At 36.4% G+C, this 13,471-nt stretch overlaps 1 long non-coding RNA gene across 4 annotated transcripts in view; it reads left to right on the top strand.

Moving 5' to 3' along the window:
- The window catches only part of LOC140673179 (uncharacterized), a 173,185-nt gene that overhangs the window by 47,630 nt on the left and 112,084 nt on the right, over nucleotides 1–13,471 (top strand). The gene's annotated exons all lie outside the window — the stretch shown is intronic.

Here is a 13,471-nt window from a genome sequence, read left to right as displayed (position 1 = left end):
GGTCACGTAGGAACAATAGTAATTACAAGGTGGGCCATTAGGGCAATGCATTTCTCCGCAGGTGTCTTTAGTCGAATCCCCCTCCGCGGGACGCGAGATTAGTGATGGCTATGAATGCCGATCAGGGATGTTCAAACTGCAGTTAATTTTGGATAAACCGATGCATCAAATTACGAAAATCTTCTTTATACGATCCACTTACCCAATCAAATAAACATACATAGATTTAAAATCAATTTAAAATTAATTTAAATAATAATTTAATTTATAAATATGTTAATTTATATTTATTTAAATTAATATTGTTTTATCGAAATCAAGATTAAGATTAAAATCTACAAAATTTTTTTACCGCTTTAGATGATTTATTTAAATTATAAACTTACAAACATATTAATTTAAATAATTTAATTTATATAAATATGTTTATTAATATTTTGTCAAGATAAAAGTTAATAAAATCTAGAAAGTTTTTTTTGCTCCAAGTGTGATTTATTTAAATTATATGCAAATATATTAATTTGAATAATTTAATTAAATCATATAAATATGTATATTAATTTATATTTATTTCAATTATTATTTATTTAAATTGACGTTAGTTTATCAAAATCAAAATTAAAACTGATGAAATCTACAGAGTTTTTTCCTTCTAGGTGTGATTTATATATTTAAATTATAAATTGCAAATATATTAATTTACACTCAAAAAAATATTTTGCTAATGTAGATAGATTTCTAGATAGACGTCTCAATTAAAATTTATCGCTACTTTTTGTATCTGTTAGAATATTGTTTGTCACGTATAGAATTTATAGCAACAATATTCTAGCAATACCTCTAGAAAATTTAGATCCCATTGCCAAATATTAATCACAAATATAATTGTCCTTGACAATAGGCCTTAAAGATAGGCATCACAGATAAACTTTCTGTCTAAATTACACTAATAATACAGATATAAATTCTATTTTTGTCATTTAAATTGATTAAGTGCAAAATATATGCAGTGTCACAGTATTTGCTGATAATTGATCTGTTTCAGTGAATTTTGTACACCTAGAAAGTTTTTCCTGGAGTTGCAAGATCATTTTTTTGAGTGTGTATCTATTGAAATTATGAACTTGTTTCCTGTGGGCAGCGCAAATAGCCCGTCGCAGTTAATAAGTAGAATGGATGCGAGGAGAAACGCATTCTCCATCATCGGAGATTCGTTGGCGGGATTATTTGCGCGCGTTGCTATCGGGACTCTGCCGATCGGGGCCTCACGATCTCGCTGAATCTATCGACGGATCTTTTCCCCCCGCGGCCGCGGCCGCTTCTATACACATTGCTACGCACTCGCGAGACGACGCACCTCGCGCAACAGTATCCAGAAGGTGATTCAGCGAATATCTCCGACGAGTTTCGGAGGAGAGAGGAGCACGCCGTTGGTCGGCGGCTTGTGAGTCTTGCGGGGCCCCAAGGGCCCCGTTTCTCGCGCATTGTTTCAGACCCCCGCAGGGCCGTAGCCGCGCGAGTCATCCGGGAGAATTAGTTCGTCCACGGGGGGTTCCTTGTTACGAAGGAGGCGCCCCCTCCTTCCTTTTTCTGCCCATCTCTCGCTCTCTTCCGCTCTCTCCCGCGCAGCAACAACAACCGGCAGAGGAATCTCGATGCGTGCGACACGTGAGAAACTCATATGTGAGCCCCGAGAGATCATGCGAGACCCGACGATCGGATCGTCAATGCTCTTTGATATGCTATTACAATCGATTCAGTTCTTCTTTTTTTCCTTCCTTTATAGTGTACTTTGCTTTATTACGCCTTCGTTTTCTTCGATTTTTTAGCATCATGTATTATTCCCAATCGAATTGCCCGATAATTCTCACATGTCATTTTCACAGGATGTCCCGTGAGAAGTTGCTGAAACTAATCAGCTGTCATTTTTAAATACATGTAGGGAGAAAGTGTCTTTCAATAGAAGATGTTTGGCAGTTTTATTTACATTTTTATCACTTAACAAACGTTTGTAAAAGATCGACAATCTTAATGATATATATTTTTGAGCAGCCAAAACGATAAGAGAATTACCAAATGTTCGCTATTAAAAGATATTTTACTTTTCCTCCCTATGTGTGTTTGACAGCTGATTAGTTTCATGGCAACTTCCCATGGGACATATTCTGTACAATATTTAATTCAATTTATTGAAAAAAAAAAATATATATATATATAAGAATATATTGATATAACAGGTTTTTATTTCCGCAAATATTTAAGCATGCTTTGCGAATATTTGTTTGAATATTGAACATTAAATCTTAAAGCGAAGCACTCGAATAAAAATCGTTTGAATTCATAAAGATCTTTATAACTTTATCATGCGTTTAAAAAAATTGATTGTCATTCCAATATTTGATTCATATCGTGCATTGGATAATGAAAAATCGTGAGACCGCTCATATGCGAAGACACGCGACTATACTTTTTTTTACGAAGTCAAGGTATGCACTGTCTCGTTTTGCTTCTCAAAAATTGAGGAGGTACGATCTCCCGGGTAGCAGTTTGGACGACGGTGACGTTTTTATTTCGTGGGATACTTGTGGGCAGACATGTCCTTCTGTGAGGACGATATCCGCGGGATTTCTCTTACCGTCATCTGAATAATTTATCTAGGAGAAAGATATTTCTCGTGTGAACATGTATCAGTTCTTTAAATTATATGCCAATAAATTCTTCAATTGCCGTACAGACGTCTCTCCCTTTTTTACTCGTGTAAAACATTACTTAAAGTTTAAAATTAAAAATATTTAATCGTATTTAATATTTAATGTTTAATATATTTAATTAAAATATTAAATGCACGATATTATTTTATATCTATTCCATTAATCTCTACTATAAATATCATTAAATAGATAAATTGCAGAATAGATTATTTTAATGCCAAACATAGAAAGAATATAAAAAAATATATGTAAATATATTTTTGTATTATAAATACATGCAACGTTATGAAATACCAATCACTCATTTTCTATAGTTACTTATATCGATTTCAAATGTCACGAGGAAATTTTTTATTTTTAAGATATGAGAATTAAAAATGAACACAACTAGTATTTTACTAATTATAAGACCACCGTGAAAAATGTCAGAAAAAACGTATAAACAAAGTACCAACGCGATAAAGTACTCTCTTTCTCTCTCTCTCTCTCTCTCTTTCTCTATCTGGGATGTTTATATCTTATACTCGAAAGAGTATTCTATCTTGCGTGGACCTAGAGACGAGAGATTTCGAGGAACCTCGCACGCGGCGCAACCTCTTGTCCGAGTTGTAATTTGACCATTTAGGCGCCGTCTCCCGCGGGGTAAGATGAGCTTCGACATATCCCAAAGTCATTCTTGTAAGAATGCCCGAGTATAAACGAATCGAGTATCATTGTTATGTAATTCGGGATACCGACGAGCCGCCTGCGCCTCGGCTCTCTTCCTTCGTTTTACGCGCGTAGAGTTTCGTGACTTGAATATCCGTGGAAATATCAAGTGTGTATAACCGACAGCGCGATTTAACGCTACCTACGCGCAAAATAGAATAGAGAGGACAACACGAGGAGAGAGAGAGAGAGAGATATTACGCTGTTCTTAATTCTACGCGGTGCATAGATAATAAGTCGAGGCTCGTCGTTTAATTTTATGCGAAAACATTCCCGTTTCTCGACCCGTGTATATATCATTTATATGTATCATTTTTCTACCATGTCTCGTGAATAATTTATCCTTCCGTCATGTAATCGTCTCGTATTTTTCAATCTCGACTTAGTCCAAGTGTGTTAGAATCAACGTTTGTTTAAAGCCCGTATCAGATTAGATATTGACAATTGAAGATTGAAGATTAAAGTAGTAAAAAACAAATTAAAAGATAAAAGAACCAAAAATACAAACATATGTTTCGGCCATTCTGTTATTTAAAAAAATGTCAAAAATACATTTCAAAGGTACAAATAATAATATAAAATCACGTGTAATATTTTATAAATTTCTGTCATGTAAATATTGATTGAGTAACAAGTAATTCTGATTGTCTTAAAATATATCCCTTGATTCATAGACGTCGCAAATAAAACTTACATTATTTTATTTCAAGAATATAAGACTAGTAATATTTTTTTCTTATAATTAATTATTTTTTAATTTTGAAGGTCGAAAATTGGAATTTGACTAATCAGAACAAAAGGAACTGAAATTTTCCTTCCCTGCTTGGCCAAATTTCAAGCTTGAGTCTTCAATACGCACTCTGATACGAGATTAACGAGAAGAGAGATTGCGTGTGCAATGTGTGTCGCAATTACGATTTGAAAACTGCATTTGGAAAGTCTCATGCGAGGCGTGAACGACACGGATGAGGCGTTGATTTGGCGACACTCCCATTGCTCGAGAAAAGTCAGAGCGCACGCATGCATAATGCATCGACGCGCCGATGTTTATGCATTGTTCCGTTGCAAGAGATCTCACAACTCGCGTCTAAAATCACCCATCGTCGAAAATTGGAAGGACGTACCGTAAAATGTCAGACGAGAATTCTCATCCCTCGTTCGACATGTATGTATCTTTGGCTAAAGGTTTGATTGATTTTTAAATTATCTAATGCAACATTCAAAAAAGTATTTTCATAATGTAGATAGATTTCTAGATGTCACAATTAAAATTTATCGCTATTTTTTGTATCTGCTAGAATATTGTTTGTTACATACAAAATTTATAGCAGCAATATTCCAACAATATCTCTAGAAAATTTAGATCCCATTGCCAAATATTAATCACAAATATAATTGTCCTTAACAAGATAGACAGCACAGAAAAATTTTCTATCTAAATTACACTAATAGTACAGATATAAATTCCGTCTCTGCCATTTAAATGATTTAAGTACAAAACGTATGCTGTGTTACAGTATTTGCTAATCATTTATATATATCTACCTCGGTTAATTTTTCGCACCCAGAACATTTTTGCTGTAATTGCGAGACTATTTTTTTGAGTGAAGGCATACAATATTTCTGCTCGAATCTTGTAAAAATCTGTCTAATTCAGACACATTTTTATCTAAATTTTCATATCTGTATCTTATAATGTAATTTCAGATAATTTGTATTAATTATAAAAGTCTTTTTTCTGAAAGTTCAAAAGAATGTTTGATTTTTAGGCACTGTTAAAAATTCTTTCTGAAAATTTAGACAATATGTTTGTAAGAAAACTTTAGACATTTTGTCAATTATTTTTGACAGTAATATTAATTCTAAAAACTAACTGTATGCATTGTTCCGTTGCAAGAGATCTCACAACACGCGTCTAAAATCACCATCGTCCAAAAATTGGAAGAACGTACCGTAAAATGTCAGACGAGAATTCTCATCTCTCGTTTAACATGTATGTGTCTTTGGCTAAAGGTTTGATTGATTTTTAAATTATTTAATGCACCGCATACAATATTTCTGCTCGAATCTTGTAAAAATCTGTCTAATTCAGACACATTTTTATCTAAATTTTCATATCTGTATCTTATAATGTAATTTCAGATAATTTGTATTAATTATAAAAGTCTTTTTTCTGAAAGTTTAAAAGAATGTTTGATTTTTAGGCACTCTTTTAAAAATTCTTTCTGAAAATTTAGACAGTATGTTTGTAAGAAAATTTTAGACATTTTGTCAGTTATTTTTTTTACAGCGATAACTAAAAACTAACTGTAGAATTAGTGTGAATATTTCAGATTCTGAACTTTCAGACAAATGACTGATGATTAAAACAGATTGCTTTCGACGGCCAGATCTGAAAATTCAGAAAAAAAATGTGTCTGAATTCTTAGGCAATTTCTTGCAGTGAACGTAATCGATTCCGAAATTCGATTAGAGTCGCATGAGGGATTTAACCGCGTTCCCAAGAATCGGCATTCGTGTGTAACCAAAAAAAATCACAACCTAACCGGAGATGATAGATTTCTGGTCTGTTCTCGCGTCAACGTTTTGGAAGTCTCACACACAGGGTACGAGTGAAATTTTTATACTTCACCTCGGCAAGCTCGTCGGGATGATCGATCATTTCCCCGGATCCTGATTCTCTCCCGGCATTTCTTTTCTTCGAACTACGGCACGTAGTAGACGTCTCTCAGGACATCTCCTTGGAAGTATTTCGAAAAGTCGCTGCGGATATAGAATGTGTGTACAGAAGGGCGCGATTATATAAGTACGCGCGATTCCTTGCTACCCGCCCGACCAGCTTTCTCGAGATCGCCGTGACAGCGATTTAACATTTCGAACCTGCCGCTTCTTCTCCTTTTTCATGAGTATTCTCATCCACGTTCATAACACCTTCCTCCGACGACCGATCCATCACTGTACTCGGTGGCAGCGACAACACGGTAGGTAAGATGCTCGATGGAATCGAAATATGTCATTTCGGCTACTGGTACCTTCATTATAGCGCCGAATTTTTACCGAAGAAAAATTCGTCGGGAAGCTGTGATTCATAATGTACGGCTGATTAATTAATCGCTGTCCCGATAGAGAATTATGCGCGTTGCAACATGGCGAAATGCGTATGGAGTTCAGATATACACTGTAAAAAATTGCCTAAGAATTCAGACACATTTTTTTGTCTGAATTTTCAGATCAATCTCTGACAAGCGTCTTAGGCGAGTATTCATAATCCATTTTTATATTTAGGATCATCTTAAGTATATAGTAGTTGAGTAGTTTTAAGATTCCTTTCAACCAATGAAATAGCTGTATAATATTTTCAGACTTATTTAAGAACCTTATTTAAATCAGAGTCATTTTTCTAAAAGTCGAGAAAAATGTCTGAAAATTCAGACAGTGAATATATACATATATAAGAAAATTCTAAATACTTTGCAATTATTTGTACGCTGTAAAAAAAATGCCTACATATTTTTGTCTGACTTTTCAGATCTGGGCGTCTGAAAATAATTTCTTAATAATTAGAATTATTTTTCTGAAAATTTATTAACGACAAGAGAATTGAAAAGAATATTATCTGGGGAATATTATCTTACTTTTTTTTATGTGTCGTATCACAAGAGACACGACTAACACAGAGGGGTTCTAAATACGATGAAGCGAGATTGTCCTCCGCTGAAAGGTGAAAGATGCCCGTCTTTCGGCACGTTTCTTGTCGATCGAAATGGAAGCAAAGACACGCCGAAAAGGTAAACGACTTAGGGAACACAACCCGCGGCAGGTATTTGTGGAACGCGCGCCTCTCTTCGGTTTGACTCGTTGCTGGCGCTTTATCGATAGAATGTAAGCAATCGGAGCAATCAATCGGTGTGGTAGCGATGTGGTGGACGCTGTGTTCACCCACCAGAACATCCCTACCGGCTACCGGCTCCTTCCTATGGAGCCGATATGCCATCTTCTCTTCGGGGTCTCTCTCTCTCTCTCTCTCTCTCTCTCTGTCCGTCGAAGCAACGGACTCGATCTGATATCTCGAACCGCCTCCATCGACTATCACTCTCTTGCCTCCCCTCTTCTCACCCTCTCCCATTTCTCTCCCACCGTCCCATGTTCCGTTCGAGTTATTCCGGGGTCAAACTCCAGCCAGAGTCACGCGGTGATCTCCGAGACATCGGGACTCGGATTCGGAAATCGTTCGTGCATCCGCGGCAGAAATGAACTTTCGAGAAACGGTGTATCACAATTAAATCTTGAGATCACAGTTCTATTTTTTAAATAATTTTCGAAAAAGAAATCTTGACGAATAAAACATTAATTAGGTGTTAAAGTTTCACGTTGGTCTTACAAGAGGTTCCATTCAAGCGCGATTCTATTCAAACATTCAAAGAAATCTTTCTTTTTATTTTTCAACTAAATTAGAAAATAATATTTGAATTTAGAGATAAATATATATTAAAGACAAGATATTAGTCATACTAAATAATAATAAATAATTCAGAATCTTGCTAATAATGGCGTGAATTTTTAAATTTACGCGTAAATAATTGGGACAAACTCGGATAAAATTAAACAGCAATTTCTTTAAGAACACACGTCCTTCAGGTTCTTGTTCCTCTGATGCGTCAAAAGCGGAAACGCCTCGAGATATTTTAGGCATTCCCAATCGATATTCAAGACAAGGGGGAGAGGGAAGGGCGCGCCAAAAAGTGGAATTTTCTCGAGACGTATCGAAGCTTCTCGGGGAGAAGAGAACTTCGGGTTCTGGTCCCCCGAGCCATCCATCGTTCGGGTGTCCACTCGGCTCGTTAGCGATTCCGCATGAGTTGTCCCCCGTTGGTCGATCTTTTGTCTTTTTTAGTGCCAGTGGTCCTCGGCCAGCCGGTCTCCTCTCCTGGAGACTCTTCTCTCGAGCGACTCGATCACGACGTGACGCGGGACCACCCCATGAATCCGACAGGTATCCCCGTCTTTCATGCGACCCATCACGGTCCCCGCGCTTCCTGTAGATTATTAGCCGCGTCCTTTCCCGCAGGCGCTAACCGCACATAATTTTTCGTTCGAATGTGGGAAAAGATACTCGAGACGCGACGTAAAAGATATATTCGTTCGCCGTAAATCAAGGACATACCGAGAATTTGGCCATGCTTATGTCATACACGCGGCAAGTGAAATAAATAAAGATCACTCTCGAAATTATACGTGCGGTTCTCAGCGCGTTCATAAATTATGCCGACGCACATATGAGATTGAGCAGTGCTTGTTTCATTGACAGAAACATAGGCGTAATCAGGATTTCATTCAGGGCGCGAGATGATTCAAATTTATTTAAAATAAATATATTATTTAAGATATAATTATATTTATTTAAAATAAATATTTTTATTTGGTATATATTACATATTTATGTATTTAAGAAAAACTTGAAATTTATTTAATTATTATGTTTTATTGAATTTATTTTATTTAATTTACTTAATTATTAACATTTATTTTGATTTTTATAATTAATTAATTAATTCAATTATTAAAATTTATTTTGATTATACAGAGAACCTTGGCTTTATTTATTGAATTGATTGAATTTCGTAGATTGCAATACATGCATCAGGTACATTTTTTTATTTTTTAAATTACTTCGTTGGCAGGAGAGAGGACAAGCGTTCCCCTGGCTACGCTCATGGATTGAAATGTCTAGTTTCTGAGAAATGTGTTATTCGGAGATTCTCAGATGCTGAAATCGAATGTTGTCGCAGTCTCTTTGTAGAAGATAGTTTGATACGGAATTTTATGCCGCAAAATTGACTCACGAAATTTATGAAACTATTAACACAGTATTTTTAGCAGGAATTTTTCTGTATCTTTTATATAAAAATTTTTAATCTCTACTTCTCCCATCTTTTTCGCGAATTTAGCAGATTGCAGATTCGCAATTCTGGTAGCGATTCGGTCGGTTATCGCGAGTAATATATATATATATATATATATATATATATATATACCTGAAGATTCTTTCCTTTCTTCTTCATTTCGATTATGCTTTTAAAAAGTAGTTTGATTTTCCAAATTTCCACGCGGGTCAGCGACTCTGCAGTTCCTTGGAAATAACAACAAAATAAATTTAAGTTTGTCCTGATGCGACGCGGTAGTATGTTACACGTGTCGGAGATGGTTTCGACACCATCTTCTGCCCGGTATCGATTTCATAGAAGGTCCTCCTTTATCCAGAGTACATCTCGTCCTCTCCTTTTTGTCGACGAACCACCGAATTACCAACCTCTTCATCGATAACGAATATCGAACTGTAAGAGATTATAGGATATACTTTATTTATCGAAAAAAACTACAATTATGAATAAAATTGAATATATATAAGTATATGCTTGCTATTCATCGCGTTAGGAAAATCAGAAGAATTTGAAAATTATGTAGAAACATGATCTTAAATAATGATTAGCAAGGAAATATCATTTTATAATTAATTGCGGATAATTGATTTTGCGATGGGACATATATCATAAATAAAAATTAGACATCTAAAGTATCGCTTGTACACTCAAAAAAATATTTTGCTAATGTAGGTAGATTTCTAGAGGTTTCAATTTAAATTTATTGCTATTTTTTGTATCTATAACAATAGGCCTTAAAGATAGACACCACAGAAAAATTTTCTGTCTAAATTACACTAATAATAATAATACAGATATAAATTCTGTCTCTGTCATTTAAATTGATTAAGTACGAAACATATGCAGTATTACGGTATTTGCTAATTACTTATTTGTTTCAGTTAACTTTTTACACCTAACAAAATTTTTCTACGGTGTCTATCTTTAAGGCCTATTATATTAAGAATAATTATATTTGTGATTAATATTTGGCAATGGGATCTAAACTTGCTAGAGGTATTGCTAGAATATTGCTGCTATAAATTCTATATGTGCCAAACAATATTGTAATAGAAAAAAAAAAAATTGCAATAAATTTTAATTGAGACATCTAGAAATCTATCTACATTAGCAAAATATATTTTTGAGTGACCTAGAAAATTTTTATTAAAGTTGCAAGATCATTTCTTGAATGAATTATCCTCGAATGGCTAGCCCGGCACGTCGTGGTAGGTTTTTGCGATAATAAGGGTCACCCTAAAGTTCTGGCGGGTAGTTCGCGGCCTCGAAAGAAACGAGCAGCCCTTGCCGGAACGCATGTCCCGCGGTTGTTCGACCATTTGCTCGCATCCCGTGTGGTCCGTCGATGTCCCCATTGTTTCTGGGGCCCGGTCGACCGTATTTAAATTCGCTCCTTTCGATTGGGCGCCTCCTCCAACCCGGGGAGGGGGACGGGGGGCAATCCCTCTGTATTATGAGGAAGGGGTCTCTCCGTGTTGTGTCTCGTGGACGAAGGTAGTGTGTAAAACGGTGTAACACTGGCTCGCGTACTGAGAAGGTTCCGGCAAAGAGAGAGAGAGAGAGAGAGACGAAGAGAGGGAGATGACGACTGGAATAAAATATTCACAGCCGCAGCCGGAGCGGAGCCTTAATTGCGATCAGACGCGATCTCGGATTCCAACGGCTGGTGGGCCCAACCGAAGCTAAGTCCCCCTGATCCACTCTCCTCTCGAAGACACCATCCTCCTTCTCCACCTTCGTCGTCGCTTCCCGAGCCACCATGACCGTGTTCCAACTCCTGTTTATCCTGTTACAATGAGATGTATCGACCTGTTCCTACCGTCTACGAGCCGCGACCGCGTCCAGGGGGATTATTTAATTAGCTAGTCGTACCCGTTTCGAAAGTTTAGCGTGGAATCCGCGTCGATGATGTTCGTTGGTTGTTTTCAGCAACGACGTCAGTCAAACAAATTTACCAGCTTTCCGTGTGACTCTGCGTAATTATATAACGTCTCCTAAAATGGATCATCATTACTGGATATATCTTGAAAACGTGTACGAGCGATAAGAGCAACTTGCCCATGTGTTGCCATGTCGTTTCCTGTTATCATGCAATGCGAATCTTATGTATTTGTGAGGCATAATTAGTTATAATGCCTCGAGTCGCTTTATTTGTTACTGTCAAGTATCATAGGACGAGCCTAATGGATTGAAGTAGTTGCAATGCGTTTCTCAAGTATTAGTCAAACAGGATGTTCCAGTATTTTGATTATAAAATATCATTTTGACGTTTGAAGGTAAAAAGAAGAAGAAGCCTTGAATTATCTTTTATTTTCTTGAATCTTTCCTCTTGTTTAATTCAGCTTGATATTTTATTTTAAAGATATTTTTACTTTTATTCGACAAGGAATTTAAAAAAATTATTTCTCATAATTTTGCTCTCATATTGTAAACAGTCCGCAAGTCAAGTGAATCATGTGTTTAAAATATATTGTAAGTATATATCTATCTTTGTTTACGTATCCAATATCTTAACAAAATACTGAATATGCATTCCATATTTTTTATTATAAATTTTAGTAGTAAAAAAATTGAAAATGTTATGCGAAAATGTTTTTTACAAAAATTATTAGTACATTTACTAGCACGTGAAACTTAAGAGGCTCTGAGTTTTTCCTCTGTACGAGTGAAAACGTTAGAAAAAAATGCATGCAACCAAAAATTCATTTTACAAAGTTGTATAAAAAATTCTAAAATATTTTCTTTACCTGAAATTTTGAAAAAAAATATCTAGAAAATCAGGGAGTTTTCAGGACATTTTTTTTACAACATTTCAGTAGACACCTTGATATTACCAGCGATTTGAAGAAGTAAACAATATCCTCTTACTGTATAGTGTCTTCAGGGAATTAAGCATTTTTCTCGGCGTCGCAAGATCGCTTCCGACATTTTCTCTCTCTCTCTCTCTCTCTCTCTCTCTCTCTCTCTCTCTCTCTTCCTCTGTTGTAACTTACCGCGATACGTTGCGTCGCGCATTAATCAAGCAACACCGGCAGTGCACAAATTGGTCTCTCTTGCGAGAAAGAGAGGGAGAGAGAGAGAAAGAGAGTCTGTGCACTTGGCACAGGAGGTTAACCTGCACGAAATCTCTTCCGCATTACTGATGTACGCGCGTATCCGCCGCCTCCCGGGGGGAGTCCGCGGATCCTGGGAATCTGGCATTTTTTTTTTCTCCTCTCCGCGTGTCCGCCCTCTCTTGCTTTCTCGAGTCGGCGGATGTGAACGCGACGATAAGGCCCAAGCGTACGTGCGTGACTCTCTCGTAAGTGCACCCCCTCCCCTTCCCCTCCCCCCTCCCCTCCTCGTTCGTCTCCTCACGCGGACCTCGCCGTCTCTTTCTTCCTCCGCGTAAACCGTATGTACAGGGACCACGCATTGTTCCGCGCGATCTCCCGCGTACTTACACACGATGTATATTACATTGTTTCGCCGTCGGAAACTCGCGAGAGAAAAAGAGAGAGAGAGAGAGAGAGAGAGAGAGACAGTGTTTATACCGCGGGCGTAGGTCGGTCCCTCTTATCTCGCGATCGCCGTCATATTTGAAAACGCAACCCTTCGGAAAAATAACATCTTAAACTAGAGGGAAACGTGGGATGCGACAGGATTTTTTTAAAAATAAGTAACTATCAACCTGGTGAATAAGAGTCATATATATAAAATAAATATATGAATCTTATATTAAAATCGATTCCTTTCTACCTTCATTGATATAAAAAAATATAAAAAATAAATCTTGTATTTTTCTTATAAAAATCTCTCCAACGTCTCACTAGAGTTTTAAAAAATTTAATATTTCGAATATATATAAGGCTCCTAATATTTACAAACAAGTAATTATCAACCTGACGAATAAGAGCCATACGCGGATGTTAATGCGAAAATTTCTTTAGAAATTAATTCTTTCCGCGAAAATTGAATTCGCCCCGAGATATTTTTTCTCGCCTACATCTCTTTAGGAGAGTAAAGAGGGGTTATAGAATTCTCAAAAATGAGAATCTATTTCTTGGTAAATACACCAAGTAAAATATGTGCCCTGTGCACGTTTCAATTTTCGCGCAAAGAATTAATTAG

This window comes from Anoplolepis gracilipes, chromosome 14 (genome assembly GCF_047496725.1).
Source record: "Anoplolepis gracilipes chromosome 14, ASM4749672v1, whole genome shotgun sequence".
Lineage (NCBI taxonomy): Eukaryota > Metazoa > Arthropoda > Insecta > Hymenoptera > Formicidae > Anoplolepis > Anoplolepis gracilipes.
This window is presented reverse-complemented; position numbering and strand designations above follow the sequence as displayed.